This window comes from Schistocerca cancellata, chromosome 1 (genome assembly GCF_023864275.1).
Source record: "Schistocerca cancellata isolate TAMUIC-IGC-003103 chromosome 1, iqSchCanc2.1, whole genome shotgun sequence".
In the NCBI taxonomy this organism is placed as follows: Eukaryota; Metazoa; Arthropoda; class Insecta; order Orthoptera; family Acrididae; genus Schistocerca; species Schistocerca cancellata.
In genome coordinates this window covers 1,061,300,387-1,061,325,503 of record NC_064626.1, presented here as the reverse complement: position 1 = coordinate 1,061,325,503, position 25,117 = coordinate 1,061,300,387, and the positions used below count along the sequence as shown (strand labels likewise).

Below are 25,117 nucleotides of genomic sequence, written 5' to 3'. Positions count from 1 at the left end.
TGATTACAAAATGAATTTTTACCTTGCAGTGGAGTGTCCTTCCTGGCACATTAAAACTCAGTGCGTAGATAGCACAGTCGGTAGAGCATTTGCCCGTAAAAATCAAATGTTCCACATTTGGATCCCAGTTCGACACACAATTTTAATTTGCTAGTAAGTATCAGTGTGGACTCCACAGAAAAAGACAAATCCATTTTGATTGTATGACGTGTTTCCGTATTTCAACTGTTCTCTTTATTGTGCTTCGCAGGCAAAATCCGCACACAATAAGGCAGCTTTACGATTTCTATGATCGTTCTTCTGTGGCTCTGAATCTGTATTTGCCTCATCATGTTGTAGATGTGCAAGAATCACGATATGTTTACGAGGGTCTGAATTATATAAGTCCCCCTTCTGAAAAATACAGAATTTTTTCTGTCTTTTAGTTACTCGGATATGTTTATGAAACCATGTATCACAGTCTAGGGCAACACTTTGTTTCTTTAATCGGGCCAAGTGCACAGCTGTTTTTGGTTACAGTATGCTTACTCCTATAGTTTTCATACTTGGTGTCTTGTACCTGTTAATGGATTCTTGCAACATTACCCCCTTGAGTATTACCCAGATTTCTTCTCGTATATCTCTTCTTACGAGTATGATCTCCTCGTCCATGTATCGGTAAACCGCAATCTCTTATCTTTCTTCGTCAGTGTATACTAAGAAATAATTGATGTAATTTTGTATTATACACGCAAAAGAAATTGATTTGCTTCTCTTTAGGTGCGTTTCCTCGACACTTCGATATAAGAAGGGTACGATTTTTCGAGATGTGTTTAGCTGTAAAATTCGTGAAAATCACAAATTTCGTGTTTTATATAAAAAATAAATCAATTAAATACTCATTACACTATGGCGACTTCAATGTCACACATAAGAAAACAGTTAATGTCAATATTAAGAAAATAAATAAGAGAACATGACGAGTGCGATACTACAGCTCCAGTGTACTTGGCTGCGGCAGCAGACGACCAAAGCGAGCGCCCTGCTACGTGGTGCTAGGACACATGAATAGATAGAACTCAAGTCAGTCGTAGCCCATTTCATCGGAAATTATAAATGAATGTACTGACTATACAAGTGCTGTGCAGAAGCGCATTACTGGATACAAATAGCTGAATGACAACACATTCTTTAAAATTCACCTCCGTGACTCACATTTTGACTTCATCCCAGACTACATAAGTTTTATCAGCGACGAAAGCAGTGAACATTTTCGTGACATCACAGAGTCACGCTATCAGGGTCGATGATTGCGGCTGGACACTTTAGCGAGGAAGTTAAATGTTCGGTAGAGACGCACTCTAGCAAAGAAATACACACCAAAGGAAGTGTGTTCTATAGGGATACGTATTCTACAATTTCTATGTTTTCTATTTTCTGTATGACAGTTCATTTGTACATACGGTCACACTCATTACCACTCCATATGACGAGACTGCTGCCTCTGTGTAGTTTGCTTTTTTTTCTAGTTTAAGTTTGTCTTATTGAAACACATTCCGTAATTCACAAATGTGTCCAGTCAGTATGCATTGGTTATCTACTGGGTGGTTATCATTAAACTTTGCAAATTTAACATGTTCCAACACGGAAGCTAATTGCCGTACGAGTACCAAACTTGGTAGCATCAATGTCAAGAGCGTGGGGTGCATGATTTCCATGTCCCCCAGGGCCACCGTCCAGTTCAAACTATGGCCACCAGGTGTCGTGATGACACATCGTGATTCACAATCTCACAAACCTGACCAGTCGCAGTACACTTGTTGACGAGTCAACATGAGCTTGAACAAAAGGAGCAGGGTGTTATTGGTGAAGCTCTGTTATCAAAACAACAGCAATGCTGCAGCTGCCCTTTAGGAATATTGCCAGCCGAAATAATAAGGGAAGGGTCTCTTTCTCTACCTACTGTGCTGAGCATGATGAAGAAGTTCGAATCAACTGGAGAACCTGGCGTCGCTCCGGGAAGAGGCCGACGACCGATTGCACCACAGTGGTTGATGAAATCGTTGTTGCTTTGGCACACAACGTTGGGCGCAATTCCCGATCGTCAGACAGTGCGCGTGCCGTGTCACGACAGTTGAACAGCCCGTAGTTCACTGTACGGAAGGTGCTTCGAACCATTCTCAAATTGTATCCGTACAGGAACCAAATCGTACAGCAGTTTGCACCACCGGACGCACAACGACGTGTTGATTTCGCTCTCCACTCTCTCGCAAGGATTGAAGATGACAAGGGCGGCCCCGGACCATCCTATGGACAGATGAAGCTCATTTTTCTCCGAGGGGTGACGTGAACACACAAAATTGCCGTGGGGATCTTCACCTTCAGTCACTGTGCATGAAGTTCCTCTGTGTGGTTGATGTGTTACTGTATGGTGTGCCCTCAAGGTTACGCTGATCATTGGGCAATTCGTTTTTGAGCAGGTTGACGCTCAAGGACTAAAGACGCGCAGTCTGACTAGCCAGGGTTACTGAAATATGCTTCGCGAGCTCGTCATACCCACCCTGCAGGAGAGAGAAACATTGGACTCAACAGTCTTCATGCCAGATGGGGCCCCAACGCACATCACTCCTGAAGTTCACCGGCTTCTCCGAAACACATTTGGAAACGATCGAATTATCAGCTGGTCGTTTCCAAATGCTTGGCCGGCACCATCACCTGAACTCAGTCCCTGTGATTTCCGGTTGTTGGGCTACCTGAAGGACGGCGATTACCTGGGGAACATTCACTCATGTGCTGATCTGAAGCGCAGCATATCAAAAATGGTAGCCAGTGTATCTACAAACATGCTTCGTGCTGCTGTGCAGATTACAATGCTGCGCTTTCAGTCTCTTCTGGACACTGATAGGCGCCATATTGCACCCCTTTTGTAGCAGTAATGGTACCGGTATGTAATGGTCTGTTGTACGTAAGCATACCGCTGACGTATGCGAGCACAATCGCCAGTACAGCCCAGCCCTGCATGTGGAATCAAGGTGAAGGTCGAAGAACACACGCACGACAAATCAGAAGGATTGTCTATAATTGTCTATAATTCTAACACCGGTTAAGAGAAGGAAGAGAACAAAAGCAACCCATCTCTTAGCCCAAGTCAAGGAAAAAACATCTTTGAAGGCCTGGCAACCAAATGACTTATTCCAAGAAGAAAAGAATCCGAAGAAAGAAATGAATATGAAACATACGGTACAGTCAATTGAGCTAATGAAATGATAGACGAGGAAGAAGATCAGACATCGATAACCAAAGGATCATTTCAGATGCAGATTGATACTGGAAATGATAATACCAATTGTCCTGGGCTCAATCCTGAGTTACTAAGGCACACAGTGGGATATTTGTGGTATTGTATTACTGGAGGTCACGATCTCAGTTCTTTATACAGGACTATTCAGCTGCCCCTAACTATGGGTTTAATGCAACCCGCAATGCATTCAAAGATAACATGCGAGATTTTCATATGATCTTGCTTCTCATATTCTCTCGCTTACTATACGCAGACTATTAGTACTACAGAAGAAAATGAAGGAGTCTTTTTGTAGTAAATTTAATGTAGTTAAATTCTATTGTGGGATACGTTTTCGCTGGTGGCCATGGTTTTCGAGTTATTTAAGAAAAGACACGTTTGAAGGTCCCCTTTGTACGATTTAATTCAATAATTCGGAACATATGGTCTACATTAAATTTCCTGCAATGTAAAAGTCGTGTGACTAGGGCCTCCCGTCGGGTAGACCGTTCGCCGGGTGCAAGTCTTTCGCTTCGATGCCACTTCGGCGACTTGCGTGTCCATCGGGATGAAACGATAATGATCAGGACAACACTGGGCGGAGAAAATCTCCGACCCAGCCGGGAATCGAACCTGGGCCCTTAGGATTGACATTCTGTCGCGCTACCGGGGGCAGACATTTCCTGCAATAAAGTCCTGTTCGTTTTTTTGTAGGAATAATAGTTGACGAGTAGCGAGCCAGAGAATATAAAAATCTTTAGTGTGATATTTGAAGGCGTTGTGGGTTGCATGAAACCCAGTGGTAGGGCAGCTGATTCACCCTGTAGATAATGGTTCTATGAAATTGTAAATGCGTCCGTAGGTAACTTAGTCAAATATGTGATCAATAAAACAGGTACTGACTCAATTAAGGAGTAAAAATATAATAGTGGATTTGAATTCTACTTAAATAATAAGACAAATGTTGGAAATTTGTTAGAAATAGTATTTCATGATCAATAAATAACTAATATTGCAGTCAAACTGAATCCGGGAAATACATTCTGCAATAAAAAAAAGGACGAAGGTGAATACCACACACTAACTACTTCAGTGTATACCATTGTTGTGAGGAATATTACAAAAATCTATGAACTCTGTGCACTGCATATTCTACCTTTGTTTCAGCTCTGATTAAACTATTTTGTATAGCTGATTTGACAGTTATTTCGTTCACGTCAGTTAAAAAGATTTTTTTTTAAATCTCTCTCTCTCTCTCTCTCTCTCTCTCTCTGTGTGTGTGTGTGTGTGTGTGTGTGTGTTTAGACTGGTCTGATGCGGCCTGCCGCAAATTCCTCTCCTGTGCCATATTTCTATTTTCAGAGTAACAGTTGCACACCAGCCCCTCAGTTATTTGCTGGATTTATTCCAGTCTCTTCTTCCCCTAAAGTTTTTACCCTCTAAGTTCCCTCTAGTGCGGTGGAGGTCATCTTTTGATGCCTTTTTGTCAGTGATTCTGCTTAGAATCTCCTCATTCCTTGCCTTAACAGTCACCCTGATTTTAAACGTTCTTCTGTAGAACAGCATCTCCAACGCTTCGATTCTCTTCTCTTCCCGTTTTAAACTGCCCGTGATTCATAGCCGTACAATGGTTTACTCCAAAGGAAAATTATGAGATATTTTATCATCAACCTAAGACTGTTTATTACTTGTAGATTTAATTTGGCCAGGAATGGCCTCCTTGCCTGTGCTAGTCTCTTATGTCCCGTATTGCTTCATTCGACGCAGGTTTTTTGCTTCCAAGGTACCAAAATTTCTCGTCTGCTTCGTGGAGACGAATTTTGATTTTAATTTTCTTAGTATTGGCATTCCTGCTACTCATTGCTTTTCTCTTTTATGGTTTACTCGCATCCCATATCTGTGCAGAATTGGCTTTTCAATCCATTCAACAGAATCTGTAATTCTTCTTCACTTTCACTTAGGATAACAATGTCATCAGTGAATCTTGTGATTTCACTCTCAACTTTAATCCCACTCTTGAACCTTACTTTTATTTCTGTCGTAGCTTCTCCGGTGTATAGATTGAACTCTAGGGGTGAAATATTACGTCCCTGTCTTACACCCTTTTCAATTCGAGCACTTCGTTCTTGATCTTCCAAACTTTTTGTTCCCTTTTTGGTTCGCGTACACATTGTATAGCTGTATAGCTGTAGTTTACTCCAGTTTCTCTCAGAATATCTAATATCTTGCACAAATGGCACTGTCGAATGCTTTTTCTAGATCGACAAATACTATGCACGTATCTAGATTTTCCGTAGCATACATTTCTCACTGTTACCTCCCTCTCGGCCCTTCCTTCCCAGGGATTAGAATGGCGGTATAGCCGGGAATCTTCTGCCGGTGGAGAGGTCATCATGACATGTTTTCAATTACTGGTTATATGTTCTGTGGATACTCATTATGTATCTTTAACGCAAAGGTTTCCATTCTCTTCTGCATTCTCTTGCCACCTTTAGGGGCAGTTTCCCATCCCAAGGGCAAGAGAGCCCCCTAAACCTCTGTCCAATCCTTCACACTTTAACAAGGCCCTTGGCAGAGCGAGGGTGATTTGTTACGCCGAAAGTCTTCAGTCGCCGGTGCCAATGATTTTTATCCAAAACTAGGTTTGAACGCGGGACGCATGACTTCTTTGATTAATTGGCAAAGACAATACCCTCTTTTTTACCGTGAAACAGAGTGCTGGGGGAAAAGTGGGCGTGGTCACAACCCGATGCGGGGCCATGATATCCTGTCCTCAATCTCAGAACTAAGAAGGGTTGAGGGCACAGGATCCAAGAACACCAAAATGCATCAAGAATTAGGATAAAATTATTTTGTCTACGTGTGTGTGTGTGTGTGTGTGTGTGTGTGTGTGTGTGTGTGTGAGTTTGTGTACCATCATCAGTATGTTGCCGAAGCTTGTTGTATGTCATGCCCCATATTATCGAGGGGGAAGTAAATAAAAGCTGCTCCTCGTCGGCTACCAAACAGGAAGAAAAAGAAAAATTCGTCTCGTTATGAGGTGAGAACGCTCCATAGTGCTACTCGCTCACAAATGTCGACGCATGTCCGCTCGATGCAACATAGTCGCTGTTGGCAGTTCAGTACTGAAAAAAAATAAATAAATAAACTCATGGTTCAGTTTTCCCTGTCATGGACAATCTCGCTGCGAGGTGGGTTATGGAACGTGTCGCAGAGAAAATTTGAGAACTGCTGTTGGTATTTGAAGTTCCTGCGCCAGAAACTACCGCTAAAAATCAGGTAGTGGGTGGTGTGGCCGCCTATACACACTCAGAATTCGGTTTTGCTCTCAAAAAAATACGCCTCATCCGCGAATCGTCTCGAACACGAGATTACATTCCATCATCTATTAAGGAGTTCAAATGCAGAAAGGAAAATATTTATAGATTTTTTATTTTTTCTCTGAGGAACTTTATAATACGTGCATAATGCAGTATCAAGTATATTGTATTACGAGTACTTAATTTATTTTCTCTTTTAAAAGAACACGGGCGAAAAACTTTTTTTCTTTTGAAGATCCAATCATTTTAAGAAGAATAATTTATATTAATTACAGTATTTATTCCAATTACGGTTTTATGAGGCCAAAATTATTCACTTTTACTACAGTTTCTCCATCTCATAATTAACCAGAAACGAATTTACCTTATAGATGAAAAGAGAACTTTCTTTAATGGCGTCTGAAGTCACGCCCAGAAAGCAACTGTAAAAAAAATCGGTAGACCGTTTTCCTGCAATAGCATACGTTCGGAATAGTTTTAATCTACCAGGAAATGAACACTTCATACAACATTTAAACGAATCTCAGACGCTGCTTTTATATGATTTTTCCTTTCATTTTAAGTAAAAGTGACGACGTAGGTCTAAAATTGAAATACTGCTGCATTCAGGACAAAACATGGACCTTACACCGTAGTAAGACTAGAAAAACATGAATTTCTCAGTCCGTTCCTACTTTCAATAAATTCGGTATGATCAACCATAGATATTACTATTACAGCAGAGAGTAACTCTGTAATCGAAATTGAAAGGATGATCACACTACCCTTTTTTATGTATTTCCATCGATTACGCAACTGACACTCCTAAATGTTGGCTGTTAATTGTTGGTATTCATTGATTGAACTCAAATTTGAGATTTTAAGCACTGTGTTAGTCCCACGTCTGGCCATTGTCTTTTTTAGACACTGGTCGGTACTCTGCACAAATAAGTGTAGGGTACTTGTAGTAGCAACTGCTGCAATACGCTTTGATTGCAAGCAGAACAAAGACAAAAATTACGTTGTTCACCTTAATATTAGAAGTTGCTTGAAATCTGTGGGTGGGGGGGGGGGGGGGTAGTTTCTGGCGCAGGTCATAAGTGCCGCCTGGTTTATGGCGAGCTACGCTCATAAAATGCAGATGACCCGGGCTCCGGCGCGATCGCTAATGTAATTGCCCATTTCCATAGGCCAGGCGCGCTTCGCCGTGCGTTATTGCGCTGTCGGAATCGCGATTCAGCCAACGCTAATTTATGCATGATTCACCAGCGCGCTGTTTTGTAGCTGAATATACTGTGTACTCCATTACCCATGTATGGAATTAACCCTATACTGTTATTTATTGACGTCTGCTATGTATGGCAGACACTGTACGCTATCAACCATTAGTTCACCCTCTGTACAAAACACTGTGGGGAATAGATATCTGCCGTTTTTTTATTTACTTTTTCACAAAAACGAAACTAACTGTGCTGGGATGCTGTCGATACGAGCGCTTGTTTATCGAATGGGACAGAGCGTGTTACTATCCAATTTGCAGTGAATTATCGTTTCTCTTGAAATCATGTAGATTGGTATCTCACAAAAACATTTAGCGCCGTGGTTACTGTGTCATGCTATTATTTCATTGTTGATGTTGATGTCAAGTGACAGTTCCCTAGAAACTAATAATACGTTTGCTAGGCTTTGATAATGAAGCACGTCAAACATTACCGTGAACACATAAATGTAATGGGTTGCTAAAAAAGGCTGCCAATAGTTACAAAGTTTTAATTGTCACTTCAGAAAATAAAGTTACATTATAATTACTCAAAAATTATATTCAGGTATGTATTCAGTCCTGTTAAAAATTGTGCATATTGAAATACCCGCGTCACACTGTAGATAATCTTGTGCGTAGAGCAACCGCAGCTATGGGTAACCATCTTGGGTATTAACGAACCGCTTCACCCGTATTTAATCCCTTATATTTAGATCACTACCGACTAAGATTTGATATTTACAGAAAGGCAATCAAGCTATCAAGTGCAAGATGTCGGCTGTCAGGTGGTTTCTGTACACGCTCCATAGTGTCCCGTTTCCAAAGGAACCCTTCCACAGAGAGTCTCACATTCTACACTACATAGCCTACAAAAGTGCTTGTGACAGCTCGTCAGTGGTATTAATCAAGCTACCCTCAGAAAGGTAAGAACGAAATCTAACTCAACGGACAGTTCCTTATCAATGCTGATAATCTGAATGCCGCTGGTACCATGTATCTTGAAATTCCATATTTCATCAGTATTTCCGAAAAGATGCACAAACAGTTTCGTTCTAAATACATTGAATCAACTTTCTTCATTCTCGGTTATGTTGGCACTAAGTATAGGCACAGAGAGCATGCCACTTGTTTCACAGATTATGCAGCTGGGGTGTATTGCATCACTCGCAGTGATCGCCCGTGCGGTACATTACACAAACTGGCAAGAGTCTTACTACCAGATTTAAAGAGCATCTTAGGGTTTCTAGCTCAGTATCTGCCTTGAGTACCCACTTCCGTGAGCAGAATCCCGTCACCGGTCTCCCTAGTAATTTAAGAATTTTACATTGTGAAAACAAGAGCCACACTTTAAGTATCTTGGAGGAGGCCGAAATTATGAGCTCTATCCATCGTTTTCCACACCCAACCTTGAATGGGCAAACGGAGTCGAGACACCGTAGCATTTCAGCAAATTTCGACTGCCTAAATTAGACGACGTAATACTTTGTAGGTCCTTTAACTAGTTCTTCCTCGTTCCCCTGGGCCTTTCCAATTTGCTCCCCATCCCCTCCCCACCACAGCTCCCCACTTCCTTCGCACCTCACTTATTATCTTATGTTTTGCACATCTTCCTTTCAAGTACGTTTTTAAAAAAGTATTATCTATACTTAAAAGTGACAAAATTCAGTAATCTTGGATCCTTTTAACTGTAAAAGACACGAATTTCTGAAACATTTTTACAAAACAATAATTTACAGAATTTTGAAGTCCCTACAAGTTTTTAGAGGTTTGGTGTATTCAGTGGACACTGTTGGTAAATCTATTTAGTTACCGTAATATATGCATATGATGTTCCTTTTTCTAGTCATTAAACCTTCGAGAGGTACCTTGGGTTAGCGTAACTTAGTAAGTCTCTTCCCCCAAATACACAAAACCCCAAGCACGGCGAACAGATGTCGATGACTAACAATGCCAGGCCGCGTTCTAGGGAGGCTCGCTCCGAGGAAGGTATCAGTGATCATAAGGATGTCATAGCGACAATGGGTCTTACAAAGAATGTTAAGGAATGTAGGAAAATATTTTTGCATAGCAAGAGTGACAGGGTACAGATTTAGGAGCATATGAGCAGTCCGCATCAAATATTCGGTGATGAGGACGAAGAAGTGCAGAACAAAAGGAAGAAATTCAGAGGCGTCGTGCAATATGCCCTAAGAGGTATGTTCCGTGTAAGATCTTAAGGAATGGAAAAGGCCCATCAAGGCTTAACAGCTGTGTTAGGAAAGTAATAAGTGAACAAAGAAAAAATTTAGCTGGCAAACAAAGGCTGATCGAAACGAAAATGAGCCTAAGGGAGCAACGAGAGAAGCCATCAATGACTTTCAAAGTAAAACATTGTCAACCTACCTAAGCAAAAGTCCTAAGAGGATTTGGTCGTATGTTAAGTCTGTAAGTGGGTCAAAATCGTCTGTTAATTCAATCATAGACCATACAGGCACCGAAACGGAAGATAAAAGAGAGAAGACCGAAATACTGGTTTCGATCTTCCAGAATTGTTTCACCGCGAAAGATCGTAACCCGGTCCCCACTTTTCGAACGTCGAAGTGGCAGGTGTTGAGATAACCGTTCGCAGAACAGAAAAACAACTAGAATCGCTTAGTAGTGGAAAGGCGTCGGGACCAGATGAGATAACTATAAAACTCTACAAAGATTATGTGAAAGATCTTGCGCCACTTCTAGAAGTAATTTATCGTAGATAGCTTCAGCAACGAAGGGGAGCTAGGGAGTGGAAGAAAGCGCACGTAATTCCTATTTTCTTTGAAAAAGGCCCGTAAGAGGGATATACGCAATTACAGCCCGACATTGTTTTCGTCGATCTGTTGTAGAATTACGGAATACGTTTTGTGCTCCAGAATTATGACGTTTTTCGAGAGTGAAAATCTCTCTATAAAAGTCAACATGGATTCCGCAAGCAGAGGTTCTGTGAAACTCACAGTGTGATTGTTAGATAGATTCTTGAGTACTGTTCGTCTATCTGGGATACTTACCAGGTAGGACTGATAGAAGAAATGGACAAGATCCAAAGAAGAGCGGCGCGTTTCGTCACGGGGTCGTTTAGCCGGCGCAAGAGAGTTACGGAAATCCCAACGACCTCCACTGGCAGACGTTACAGGAGATTACTATTGAAATTTCAAGAGAGCACTGTCCGGGAAGAGTCGGAAAACATACTACTTTCCCTCCAATTACGTCTCGTATAATGACCACGAGGAGAAATTTCGAGAAATTAGAGCCTGCGCAGATGCTTACCGACAATCAGTCTTCCCACGTTCTGTTCGCGACTGGAACAAGATTGGAGAGCTCAGATAGTGATACAAAAGTATCCTCCGCCACACAAAAATGGCTCTCAGCACTATGGGACGTAACATATGAGGTCATCAGTCCCCTAGAACTTAGAACTACTTAAACCTAACTAACCTAAGGACGTCACACACATCCATGCCCTAGGCAGGATTTCAACCTGCGACCGTAGCGGTGGCGCGGTTCCAGACTGAAGATCCTAGAACCGCTCGGCCACACTGGCCGGCCTCCGCCACACATTACTAGGTGGCTAGAGGCGCATGTTGTAAATGGAGGTCTAGATTACCCAACACCCAGCAGACAGACCAGAGCGCGAGTTGCGCGCGTTCCTATATGCCGCCCGAGGCGCCGCAAAAATGTCACCCCACGCTACGCCTTAAAAACAGTAGGTATGTAAAGGACGCAAAGAAGTTTCGCAAGTACAGGTGTTTATCAATATGAGCACTCGGACAGCTCATCAACACATCATTTTATTCAATGATGTAGAGTGTCATCTCAAAAAACCGCTATGCATTGTATTTTTCTGCAGACGTATGCTTAGATAGCACAGAGTGTACGGGATACCAATACTTCAAATCGAAAATATTTTTCAAATTTTCGGGGCAGGTTATTTACATCAACGCCAGGAAGCAAGGATATATAAATATATGTCAGTGTTGAATTACTAAAGAACGAACATTCTACTAAGGTCTCAGGTATGAAATTCACAATAACTTTTAGGCTGTTTTCGTTGTTAGGTGAACAACGACCAGTGTAATGATACAAGCTTTTATCTGAACGTCGAAAAACTCAGTCTTGTCCAGACACAGGAAGTATAAACAGCTGGTTGCGGTCCCCGCGTATAGTTGCTGGAGCAGGTTTCTACGTCAAAAATGACTGGCAGCCGTCGCGTGTTGAGGGTATTGTCACGGAGCTTAATCTCAGCTGATCCTTTAGCTATGACGATCCAGCACTACTTTTTTTCTCCATTTAGAAGGTATGTCCTTCGCGGAAGTATGCACCTAACGCGTTCCACGAGGTGGAGGAAGACAAACTCACCTCTGTCTCCTACATCAAGCCTCGTTCAGCCAAAACTGTGAGAATCTCCGGTAAAAAAAGAAAATCAAAGCCATCTATCCACTACTAGAAAAAATGAAAGATGTACTTGGCATGGTGAAGGACGTACTACATCTGCAAATACCCGGCATAGGTAGCATCCCTTGCGAGTGTGGTCTCCATTACGCCTGTCAAACAAAGTTACTCTGGATCATGAAGATAAGTCAGCTGTGGCAGAATACAGCCTCAACAGAGGACATAAGATCAAATTAAACAAAAATTTTTCGCATAATTAATTCTGTAACAACCACGCAAATGTGACGTAATTTCTGTTGTATGTACATTTTATCATTTTATTAATGTTGTCATAGAGTTATATGTCAATGAATTGATTTAAATGAACGAATTAAATAAGAACATTGTAATTATCTCAAAGTAGAAACGCTGTCCAAGTCAGGGAACTTTGCTATTGTATTTGTCAAAGAATACGTTTGAAGGAAGGAGTTGTTCGCTAGGCCCGTAAACGCGGCCTCGGGCGGAAGTAGTCGGCAGAATTTGGAGCTAGCGACAAGTGGTCAGCTGAAGACGTCGTGCGCGGAGATGTAAGTAATAAAGTGCTAGATTTTTAATATATTTATAGGCGTATTATGATGTTGTAAATGTGACAGTACGTTGTCGCCAAGAGAAATTAATATTCAAGAAGAGTAGCTTGGGACTAAACTTTTATTACGGAGAAACGACAAAGAAGAGCCTACTGCCTTACATTGTTGACGAATAATGCGAATAGTGCCCCACATTGCACTAGCAGTACCTCATCAAAGTAAGATCCAACCAGTGTCATCTTTAGACTGTACAAGGTTAGTTAGCGTATAGTTCTTCTTAAGCCGGCCGCGGTGGCCTAGCGGTTCTAGGCGATTCAGTCCGGAGCCGTGCGACTGCTACGATCGCAGGTTCGAATCCTACCTCGGGTATGGATGTGTGTGAGGTCCTTAGGTTAGTTAGGTTTAAGCATTTCTAAGCTCTAGGCGAGTGATGACCTCAGATATTACGTCCCATAGGGCTCAGAGCCATTTGAACCATTTGAAGTTCTTAACTGAATAAGTTTTTAGTGGAGCAACCGTTATAGTGTAAATGAACTTTACCTCAATATTTACCTTAGATGATTGTATCCTGTCACCGTTATTGGAACCGAGAATCAAGTGAAAGTTTATTTTATTTCGGTAACTAGGGTAAGGAAATGCAATTTGCAAAACTGAGAATCACCCAAAACTGTCGCGTAACAACAGTGAATTTTGTGGCTTAGTATAACAACTAGTTAAAGAATAATTACTAACAGTAAAAGAGTAAAAAGCATAATTTAAATGAATTTTGACAAAGTATTACTTCAAAATAAAACCTTTCATATTTTTTGAGTAAATTGCAAATCCTGCTGACAAAAAAAAAATGGTTCAAATGGCTCTGAGCACTATGGGACTCAACATCTTAGCTCATAAGTCCCCTAGAACTTAGAACTACTTAAACCTAACTAACCTAAGGACATCACACACGCCCATGCCCGAGGCAGGATTCGAACCTGCGACCGTAGCAGTCCCGCGGTTCCGGACTGCAGCGCCAGAACCGCTAGACCACCGCGGCCGGCCCCTGCTGAGATTTGCAAATTACGGTAACAGTGTGGCGTAAAGTTACTAGTTCTTTGGTAAATGAAACCTTATGGACTTTCCAGAAATAACGTACTGTAATAATAAACAAGTATTTTTAAATTCAGTAATGGTTAGCATTGCAATGAGTGACGCAAAGCTGTTCATTAAGTGAACTATTCTGCAAACAATTAACTTTGCGTACATGTTTTCATTAGAATTTAATTTGCAGCTTTCCTGATTGACTTTAAGTCATAGTATTAACTGTGTTTTTACATGTCAGCTCAAATCATTGCTTTTGGTTCCGTTCTCGCGTGATTAAAATTCAGTGACTGATTCGTAATTACAGTCTGTAATCAGTTAAAAATCACATTGTAATTTTTGCTCACACAGTGAGATGAAGACAGTACTTAATTTCCATTATAAAACTGTAAAAGATTCAGTTTATTTGCTTCAAATTTCGCTATTTATTTCTTATTTTTACCTTTTTTGTCAAAATTTCTTTCGATCGCTACCGTTTGAAAGAAGTCGCGCGATAATGACTCCTTTTTAATGCATCTGCACGTATCTGAATATTTGTTCTTTCCCAAACGGCAGGGAATATTAGGTGCACATGTCATTCAAAAATATTGATTAACTGCAAGTGCACGTCCTTTATAAGATCCCCCCTTTCGCCCGCTACCCCCGTACCTTGGAACCGTGGATCCCCGACCCATCGCTATGGTTAGGACGGGGGTGGAAAGGACACTGTCGTTTAGGTACACATAATGGACGACCGTATGATCTTTTTACGAGTCAACAAGTATTCAGGTTGGACGCATTGTTTATTGTGACTAAGAGGCAGTGCAGTTTGGGACTTAGGCTGTTCATGAACATTAGCCGAAGTATGTGGCATACAAAGGGCTTCAGAGACCCACTCCGCAGGATGCGATCCTTGCAATTCAAATGACGCACAAGGGAGCGTTAGGTATCGCCTATGGGTCGATCGGTAGGCCTTTCTGGCCATCAATTGCCTCCAAAGGTGTAACAACAGTAGTCGTTCTGGCTTCACCTGAATGGGTGACCTCAAGGGAACAGATGAGTTTAGGGGCGCCTCAATTTTCTGCAGCTGAATGATTGGAACTCCTGAAAGCTCAACGACATCCCCACCCTGGCGTTGTTCCGGAAGAGTTACCTCAAACGCGGGAAGAAAACTAGAAAGAAGAGTAGAGAGCTCGGAAGCTGTTTTCGCAGGCCGGCCCCATCAGGAGTGTAGGACTCAGCACTACAAGAAACACCAGCCAACAAACTTACTTCAGGGAGGGGAGGGCAAGGGGAAGACGTATCTGACTCCTTACCATACTGCGTTCGACGGCTCTCCGCGTTCCGATGGCGGAAATTCGGGAGCAGTAAGCTGCACATCCCTGTGTAGTTCCATTTCACCCAGGACAGACGGGGCACCTATCTCTAGAGCCGTAGAAACGAGATCAGCTAATGTCAATTTTCGATGATGTTCAAATGAGGACTTCGATGGAAATACCTTAGATCTAAGTTGGCTACAGACCTATATATAGGAGGTAATACATCGCTTGACTGTCTCCCCTACTGCTATTACACTGCAAACAGTGTTCAGTGAACCAGCGTTCGTTTCGTATAAACTACTCACGTCATTACAAGGGACCAAAATCTCCTTAAGTATACTGTCGTCAACCTGTGACGGGAGATTGGACACGCGGACATTTGTATAATCCTGTTCCGCGTAAGGAAGAAGCACCATACTTGCGGAATCATACCGATGTTTTTAAAGGGAACTTGAGAACCATGTCGCAAAAGCAGCCTATCTATTTGGAGCGGATCCTAAAACTTAACCAAAAAGTAATACTTATCAGAATCAAAACAGGCCCTATGAACCTGATCGAACGTTGCACGAATGGTGTCAACGAGCCAGTCGTGAATCACCAAAGATTCTAGCTGGGCGGAACCCGTTGATTTGTGAAAACTAAAACTATCTGTACCGCGGACTACGCCGCTACCAACGAACAGACACAACAAATACCGGTACTGACCAAACGAGTACGTGACACATACGACGACACAAACAACACTGAGGGAAAGCTGTTCAGTCGTGCACGACGTTGCGATGAGATGGAAAACTAGCAACAATCCAGCGCCGGCCAGGGTGCCCGAGCGGTTCTAGGCGCTACAGTCTAGGGGACTGATGACCTCAGAAGTTAAGTCCCACAGTGCTCAGAGCCATTTGAACCATTTGAACAATCCAGTCGGCGCACCAGGCGGAACTTCCGTTAGCCCACCAATAGGTTATCTAAAGGTTTTGATGAGTGAGTTTTCGCGTATCGAAATATGTAACATATATGGCCGCATCTTTAGATTGCATTGGCTTAGAAGATTAATTTTTTTACACTGCCGAGGGACCGTAGGCCTTAGTATGTGACTCAAATTTTAATGTGATATAGCTAACGATTCCTGAGAAAAGTGGTCTTTACAGTCGCAAAGATAGACAGGCTGAATGACAACAAAGTGATCAAATAAGGGTTCCGCTTTTACCGACTCAGTTACGGAGCACTAATGACGCAAGACATGTAAAAACGTTTTGTGAAGGAAACTGGATTATAGAGGATGACCAGAATCAGTTTTTACGTAAAAATAAATTAAATCGTAATTTGTATTTATCACTCACATAAATTTTGTGTTGTTGAGCACCAGAGCCCTCTATAATATACAGGGTATCACAGGATGAATGGTCAGTATTTAGGTATATGACAGGAACGATCGTTCGTAGAAAGAAACGTCTAGTAAACGTGGACTTTAAGATGAGAGCTATGAGCACATTTTCTTCTTCGCTGCTGTGAAACATCTACTGAACAAGTGCTCATAGCTCGTAAGTTATGCATTTTACAACCACTGTTTTCTAGGGTATTGGTTTTCGTTTTGGTCCATACTACCGCCACACAGAATGTGAAAGACAAAAAGCTTACATAAGAAGAGGTTTGCTTCACGGTATCGGATATCAACAAGTGATCATAGCTCTTCAGGTATGCAATTTAGAACCCGCCTTTGCTAGACTTTTTTGTTTCAAATGGTTATTCCTGTCACATTCCTCAACACTGGCCATTCCGCCTGAGACATCCTGTGTAGTACAATTTGTCACTAGTGAACATACGGGTGATACCAAAGAGAATTTTTCTCTCATTTTACATTACCGTATCATACCGAACGATACAGTTACCTTTATCAGGTTATGTGTTGGTTAGTGATAAGGCATGTAACCACAAAATTGTCCACTTTATTGTGTTGAACATTACTGACACTTGAATCTACTGTTCATATTAAATGTAACGTCTACGCAAAATAGCTGTGCTAAAGACAGAGAGCTGTTAAGTATCTATAGTCGGACAACAAAAACTGTGACCGTGTGCAGTACAGGTAGATAAGAAACTGTTGCTGCTAGGCGTAGCTCGCTGGTAATATAAGAGTGATCAAAATAAGTGTTTTATGCGGTAGAAATGTTACGTTTAGTAAGTGCGAGCGAAAGAGGATAGCAGTAGCAGTTACCTCCAATCAGTGTGTATCCGACGGGAGTAGACATTAAAGCAGGTATTAAAGTTTCCAAACCGACTTTACTCACAGCAGATGGAATGCATCGGCTGTATTTTGAATACGTATTTATAGTCATACTAAGCCGTTCCCCCACCACTTAGCAGCAGACATCGTTTGCAGATATTATTCAACACCAGCGTACAGAAAGCTCTCCCTTCGCAAAATATGCATATCTGTGTCACTTTCATTTTGAAGGTATACATGTTCTAAATGATTCGCCGAATTATTATTCTGTGATAAATTCGCTTTAACTGTAGGCCGAACGTTCACTTACTCATTGTTAGACCCAGCGTTCACGTCGTACATAGCGTAATTCTCATATACAGTACTGACCATTAAAATTGCTACACCACGAAGATGACGTGCAACAGACGCGAAATTTAGCCGACAGGAAGACGATGCTGTGATATGCAAATGATTATGTTTTCAGAGCATTCACACAAGCTTGGCGCCGGTGGCGACACCTACAACGTGCTGACATGAGGAAAGTTTCCAACCGATTTCTCATACACAAACAGCAGTTGACCGGTGTTGCCTGGTGAACCATGGTTGTGATGCGTCGTAAAGGTCGGATTGTAGCATATCGCGATTGCGGTTCATCGTATCGCGACATTGCTGCTCGCGTTGGTCGAGATCCAATGACTGTTAGCAGAATATGGAATCGGTGTGTTCAGAAGGGTAATACGGAACGCCGTGCTAGATCCCAACGGCCTCGTATCACTAGCAGTCGAGATGACAGACATCTTATCTGCTTGGCTGTAACGGATCGTCCAGCAATGTCTTGATCTCTGAGTCAACAGATGGGGACGTTCGCAGGACAACAACCATCTGAACGAACAGTTCGACGACATTTGGAGCACCGTAGACTATCAGCTGCTGATACCCTTGACGATGCATCACAGACAGGAGCGCCTGCGATGGTGTACTGAACGACGAACCTGGGTGCACGAATGGCAAAATGTAATTTTTTCGGATGAATCCAGGTACTGTTTACAGCATCATGATGGTCGCATCCTTGTTTGGCGACATCGCGGTGAACGCACATTGGAAGCGTGTAATTGTCATCGCCATGCTGGCGTATCACCTGGCGTGATGGTATGGGGTGCCATTGGTTACACGTCTCGTTCACCTCTTGTTCACATTGACGGCACTTTGAACAGTGGACGTTACATTTCAGATGTGTTACGACCCGTGGCTCTACCATTCATTCGATTCCTGCGAAACCCTACATTTCAGCAGGATAATGGACAACCGCATGTTGCAGGTCCTGTAAGGGCCTTTCTGGATACAGAAAATTTTCGACTGCTGCCCTGGCCAGCACATTCTACAGATCTCTCACCAATTGAAAACGTCTGGTCAATGATGGCCGAGCAACTGGCTCGTCACAATACGCCAGTCACTACTCTTTATGAACTGTGGTATCGTGTTGAAGCTGTATGGACAGCTGTACCTGTAACGCCATCCAAGCTCAGTTTGACTCAATGCCCAGGCGTTTCAAGGCCGTTATTACGGCCAGAGGTGGTTGTTCTGGGTACTGATTTCTCAGGATCTATGCGCCCAAATTGCGTGAAAATGTAATCACATGTCAGTTCTGGTATAATATATTTGTCCAATGAATACCCGTTTATCATCTGCATTTCTTCTTGGTGTAGCAATTTTAATGGCCAGTAGTGTATTAAATCAAAATTATTTTTAATTTTGCATCCACAGTGATATATTAAGCTGTTTCAACTTCGTTTCGTTGTGGATACACAAACATCAGATTTTTAGTTATTAAACCTAAATGCGATTTCTGAGTTGCCACATTTATCGATCTTGTCATTGTAAATAATTTGCGTTGTCTTACTGGTAAAACTTGCGTGTCTTTGTGTCGCACTTCATAATATACGCTCATCCTTAGTGTTCGCCTTTAAGTGTCAAAGCTCGTGCTAATTACAACATAGCAGCTTATATTTCGTTGGTGGTCAATTGCAGCTGAATTGCAGCTGGATCGAACAGTCATGAGCGAATTTGCTTGTTCTCTCTGTTATTTGTGAGTTATTCGTGGACATCAGTATGGTCTATGCTGGTTTCTATGGTGAAAGTGCTCATGTTGTTTACGTAATTTAGATGTATTTTTTTAAATCCCGTTTCCTAATGGTGACCATGACATTCTACCAATAACTGTGACACTGAGGCAGGTTTCTCCACGTGTTAGTTACGAGCCTGTTTTGAATACTATTATGCAATGGCAGTCAAAATAAAATGAATTAATGCATATAGTCTTAGAGTGGTTGAATTTTATACAGAGTATCGATCGCCATGAAATCTTGGATATCACCATTTCATTACAACCTATGACGTGATTGTTATGTGAGAACCAGCCAATCCACTCTTAAAGAAACTTTCATAACATAGCCTCAGTAAACGGTTTGAGATACAGATTACTCTTCCATTAACTACAATTCAACAATGAAAGAGGAAGTGGTTGTTGTTCGCACAAATATCTGATTAATGTCGTTCAGGACAGTGTTTTACACTGCAATGAACTTGTACCGGTTTCAGTTTGACATGCTACATCCTAAGCACAAACTTACAACATTACGTGTCTTTCTGTGGCGTAAGAGATGGATGAGGGCACAACAAGTCCATTGTTTGTATTTCGTTGTTTGCTACTTCTGAATCACTGATGAGCAATGTGTTTGGATTCGAAATGATATTTCTCGTATTCAGTTTCAAATATTCATAACGTGCCTACTCGGTGGACATTCACAGAACACACAAAAAATCACATTGCCCCTCGATGAACAGTACTGTATGAAGGAATGTACAGGGGTTATTCATAGGCGGTGTATGAGAGAAGTAATGAGACTGTTTTTTATGTAGCAAAGTTTTAATTTTTTTCATACAACAATATTTTCCGCTTCAAATACGTTCGGCAGCTATACATCGGCGGAGTCATTGTTCCCAGGATTCACCTGGCAGGGCCTTCAACTATCGGTCACATTCTTTTGAATATTCTCCAAAATCCCAAAATAACGTCCTTTTAAGACATTTTTCAGTTTCAGGAAAGGAAAAACTGTAATTGCCATTCAGATGAGTTGAATAGTAGGGGATGGGCTACGGAACAACAGGAGTGCCTTTTGAGACCAAAAATGCGAAGCTGGAAGTGGCTGTGTGATATGCAGCATCCACTTGTCTGGAAGTCTGGTCTCACTCGCTTCACCCTTTTCCTAAGCCTTTGGTTGGTTGGTTGAAACGCGGGAGGGACCAAACACCGACGTGATGGGTCTCATCGAATTAGGGAAGTATGGGGAAGAATGCCGGCCATACTCTCTCGAAGGAACGACCCTGGCATTCGCCTGAAGCGATTTAGGGAACTCACTGAAAACCTAAATCAGGATGGCCGGTCGCCGGCTTCAACCGTCGTTCTCCCGAATGCGAGTCCAGTGCGCTAACCACTACCCCATCTCACTCGGTCCTAGGCCTTTCAGGGGCATCTTTGTAAAGCACTTGGTTGACAGTTTATCCCGGAGGACGAAATTCTGCTGCGCGGGATTAGCCAAACGGTCTTATGCCCTGAGTGTGTGTGTGTGTGTGTGTGTGTGTGTGTGTGTCTGTGTGTGTATGTATATGTGTGTGCGTGCGCAATTTATCATTTAGTTTTGTGTGTGTGTGGGTGGGGGGGGGGGGATGCAAGCTTGAAAACTGTCTCATGAATTGATAAATAAATAAATGAAACGTTAATTGGATAAAAGCCTTGTAGGCTAGTATTTTGGAAGATATAGATGTCTGTGCTTGAGTACAATACCTCTCCCAGAATTGCAGGGTAACTGGTCGATAACAATTATGACCCCCAAACTTTGCTATCGTAAAGGGTGGGCGTCAACAGCATCCTATGAATATCTTTCAGAGCAGGTGTAAATATTGTTATTCACTTTGGGAGGAGTTGTGGGTGGGTTGAAGTTCGACAGGCGTATCTTGTCGCGCGGCTGATAAATGTAGTGGAAGTGTATACCTTGTGTTGTGAGTTACTGGAATTAAGCTATCGTATTTTATTTGTTTAGTACTTCCCAGGTAATTAAGAGACCGTAATGCTCTCCACGTGGCCCTATAGTTAACCTCCGATTTGTTTACAAGTTGCGGCTTGCGAAATTTATTCGGTATAACTTTGTCTTGTGATTATGATGACAACACGTTCTTGGACTTTAAAGAATTGGAAGAACAGATAACTCAGATAGTAGACAATGGAAACCTCGAGGAAATGATTCGCATACAACTGTCGGAGTTTGAAATGTTACACTCCATGTTTTCAAATCCAGGAGAATTTTGGGTGGATGACCCAAGCGTTATAGCCGATATAAATGAGTTTGTGGACGGAAGCTGTTCTATCATTCCAACTCGTTTAGGTTTTAGTATAAATTTATTTATAGATATGGCCAAGTTCGAAATCTGTCTGAACATCCCACACGATTATTCAGCTACTGAGCCAGATATTTTTGTGAGAAGTGACAAACTCATCAGAAACCAGCAACACAGTTTAAATATTGACCTTAGCAAATTTATTGCTGATTTTGATCGAGGTGAAATCTGCATCTGCTCAGCAATTTCTTGGCTTCAAGAAAATGCTACCATTATTACGTTGCAATTAAACCAGAACCGCAAGTGAAAATATGTGAAGATGAAGATTTGTTTACTCGGTACTGGATATATTCTCATCACATTTACAGCAAAATAAAAAGGAGAGAAGTACTGGATCTCGCTCATGAATTTAACATCACAGGATTTTGCCTTCCTAGAAAACCTGGAATTATTTGCGCTGAAGGTTCCTCCATGGATTGTGGTGAATGGTGGCAGAAGGTGAAGAGCATGAACTGGAAAAAGGTTATTGTGTAAGAAGAAGGAAACTTTCAAGTTAAATCGAGGAGAAATGGATGAACTTCTGAAATTTTCCAGCTTTTATTAGATTTCATGTGAATCTGCTCTGTGGCACAGTAGATTTTATGAACTGAACCCCAAGAGGAGCGAAGACATACTGAAATTCAAGACAAAAATGGTTCAAATGGCTCTGAGCACTACGGGACTTAACATCTGTGGTCATCAGTCCCCTAGAACTTAGAACTACTTAAACCTAACTAACCTAACGACATCACACACATCCATGCCCGAGGCAGGATTCGAACCTGCGACCGTAGCAGTCGCGCGGTTCCGGACTGAGCGCCTAGAACCGCTAGACCACCGCGGCCGGCATTTCAAAGCTTGTTTAGCATAATTCTTTGTAGACACGTTTCTGATATAAAATATTTACGAATAAAAAAAAAACGCTCTGCAGTCATGGACTGTGCGGCTGGTCCCGGCGGAGGTTCGGGTCCTCCCTCTGCCATGGGTGTGTGTGTTTGTCCTTAGGATAATTTAGGTTAAGTAGTGTGTAAGCTTAGGGACTGATGACCTTAGCAGTTGAGGCCCATAAGATTTCACACACATTTGAACATTTTTGAAGAAATTCTCTATGCGCGATACAACTACAATCAAAAATGCAAATTAACATTGTTTTGATATTTGATTTTCTTATTCAAGATTATTCGTTAGACGAGATGTCTCATTGTGCCACTCCACACTTCGTCGCTTTGTCTCAGGATAGTACTCAAAGCTCCACACGATTCATCAGCTGTGACCACTCGACTGAATCAGTCGTGGTCATTGGTGACCCTCTCAAGAAGATCAACGCACACGTTCCTTCGATTGCCTTTCTGCAGAGTTGTGTTTTTTATCTTCACCGGCCGGCCGGAGTGGCCGTGCGGTTCTGGGCGCTACAGTCTGGAACCGAGCGACCGCTACGGTCGCAGGTTCGAATCCTGCCTCGGGCATGGATGTGTGTGATGTCCTTAGGTTAGTTAGGTTTAATTAGTTCTAAGTTCTAGGCGACTGATGACCTCAGAAGTTAAGTCGCATAGTGCTCAGAGCCATTTTATCTTCACCATTTTGGAGCAGACCTTTCGCATCTGCAAAACTTCGGTCAAAATTTGATGTACTGTGAAAGTGTTCAAGTGTAACAGGTCGTCCTTCTCCTTATTGTTAAATGTTGGTCTGATTTCACAAGATCACACATACGTTTGACGTTTACGCCTGTCTCCCCGAGCAGGATTCATATTAAATACGTTCTTGGTCTTCAACAAATGATTTGTGCCAATGAAAAGCTCGTGCTCTTGATAAGGAATGTTACTCATAGGCCTGTTTCAACTTTTCCAAGGTCACACTCGCGGATTCCCCAAGCTTAAGACAAAACTTGAATACGTAACATTGCTTTTAATTCCGCTGTTGCATTTTCGTAACACACGACAGAAACATAACTTCACTGATCGCGCTCTCAAAAATCACCTGATGGTTGTTCGGAGCTGAAACTGGAACTGAGCGTCTGATAAGGATGAGCACACCGGTCTAAACAAGTAGAACAACACAACATTGGCAGATCGTTCGCAGAGTTGTCAGTCTCATTACTTTTCTCATATACCTCCTAAGAACCTCTGGGGTTCCAGAAGACGACTGCGCGAAAACTACGAGTCTTACAGACAACAGACACACGCATCAATGGATGAAGCATCTCTCTAAGTTTCGATTCATAATCTGCGCCGTCGCGTGGTTTCAGGGTGCACCGCTAAGAAGAGATGGATTTAATGGAACCATGCGTTTTGTTCTTAATTTGTGTTAATCGAGACAGTTCAGCGATAATTTCGTACCAAATGTCACGTAAAAAGTCCATCAAATAAAAGAGTTCAGGGTGGCAGGCTACAACACATTCAGTGAGACTGGTTTTAAAGAAAACAGCGTGGTCGGGAATGTCAGCAGAAATGGAGCGCTTGTGGAGATCACTCGTCAGGAGTACAGAGACGTACAGCAAACCTGCGAGCGGAGAACTGCAGATACCGCAGTCAAATGTCTGGCTCTCTCTGTGCGAAAGTAAGCGTGTAAAACCATAAGGTCTGCAATAGTTGTTACATGCACCATTCACGGGGGACAGTGAGCTTCATTCTGACTTTTGCAATGCTTTTGCGCCAAATTCTCTCTAAAAATTGTGTACTAGTTTCCTTTGCCGAGAAATCTGTGGCTGGTTTCGTGTACTTGCACATAGTGTAGCTGTGGCTTATGCCACAGTTACAGCTATAGAAGACTTCGTTTTCAACGAGATGATGCTTCACCACAATTTCTTTAAGATGTTCGTGATTAGCTCAGCACCAAATGTCTCAGCGTTGGATTCGACGTGTTTTGCGTCATGATTTTCTGCCCCCATTGCTTCTAACTCCTTGTGACTTTGTCTTATGGTTACATGTTGAGTATGCCAACGGCCTTGCCATAGTGGTAACACCAGCTTCCAGCATATTTGCAGATATGGCAAATATCGTGCATTCCTGCCTTCACTACAAATTAATACGGAAAATTTGTAAGGAAGGATAATGCTGTAGCTCATAAGATACAATGCCTGTGGCAAGAGTCTTACTATCGTATTGACGTTTCCTGCGTCACACATGTTACTTATATTGAGCACCTGTAATGCGAGTTAAAAATTTGGAGAGATAATCTATTCATTGATGTGTGTTTTGTACGTCGGTTGGTTTTTACACAGACTTCTTTTGTAAACCGATTACTATGGATATTCGCTTCAAATTCAAGTGATAGTACGAATCTAGGGAATCAATACATGAAAATAACACAAAATAAA

General features: G+C 42.1%; 1 pseudogene; it reads left to right on the top strand.

Annotated features, from left to right (window-relative positions):
- LOC126126629 (RWD domain-containing protein 2A-like) overlaps positions 1-22,366 on the top strand; it is a 113,864-nt pseudogene extending 91,498 nt beyond the window's left edge.
- The last annotated feature ends 2,751 nt before the right edge of the window (positions 22,367-25,117 follow it).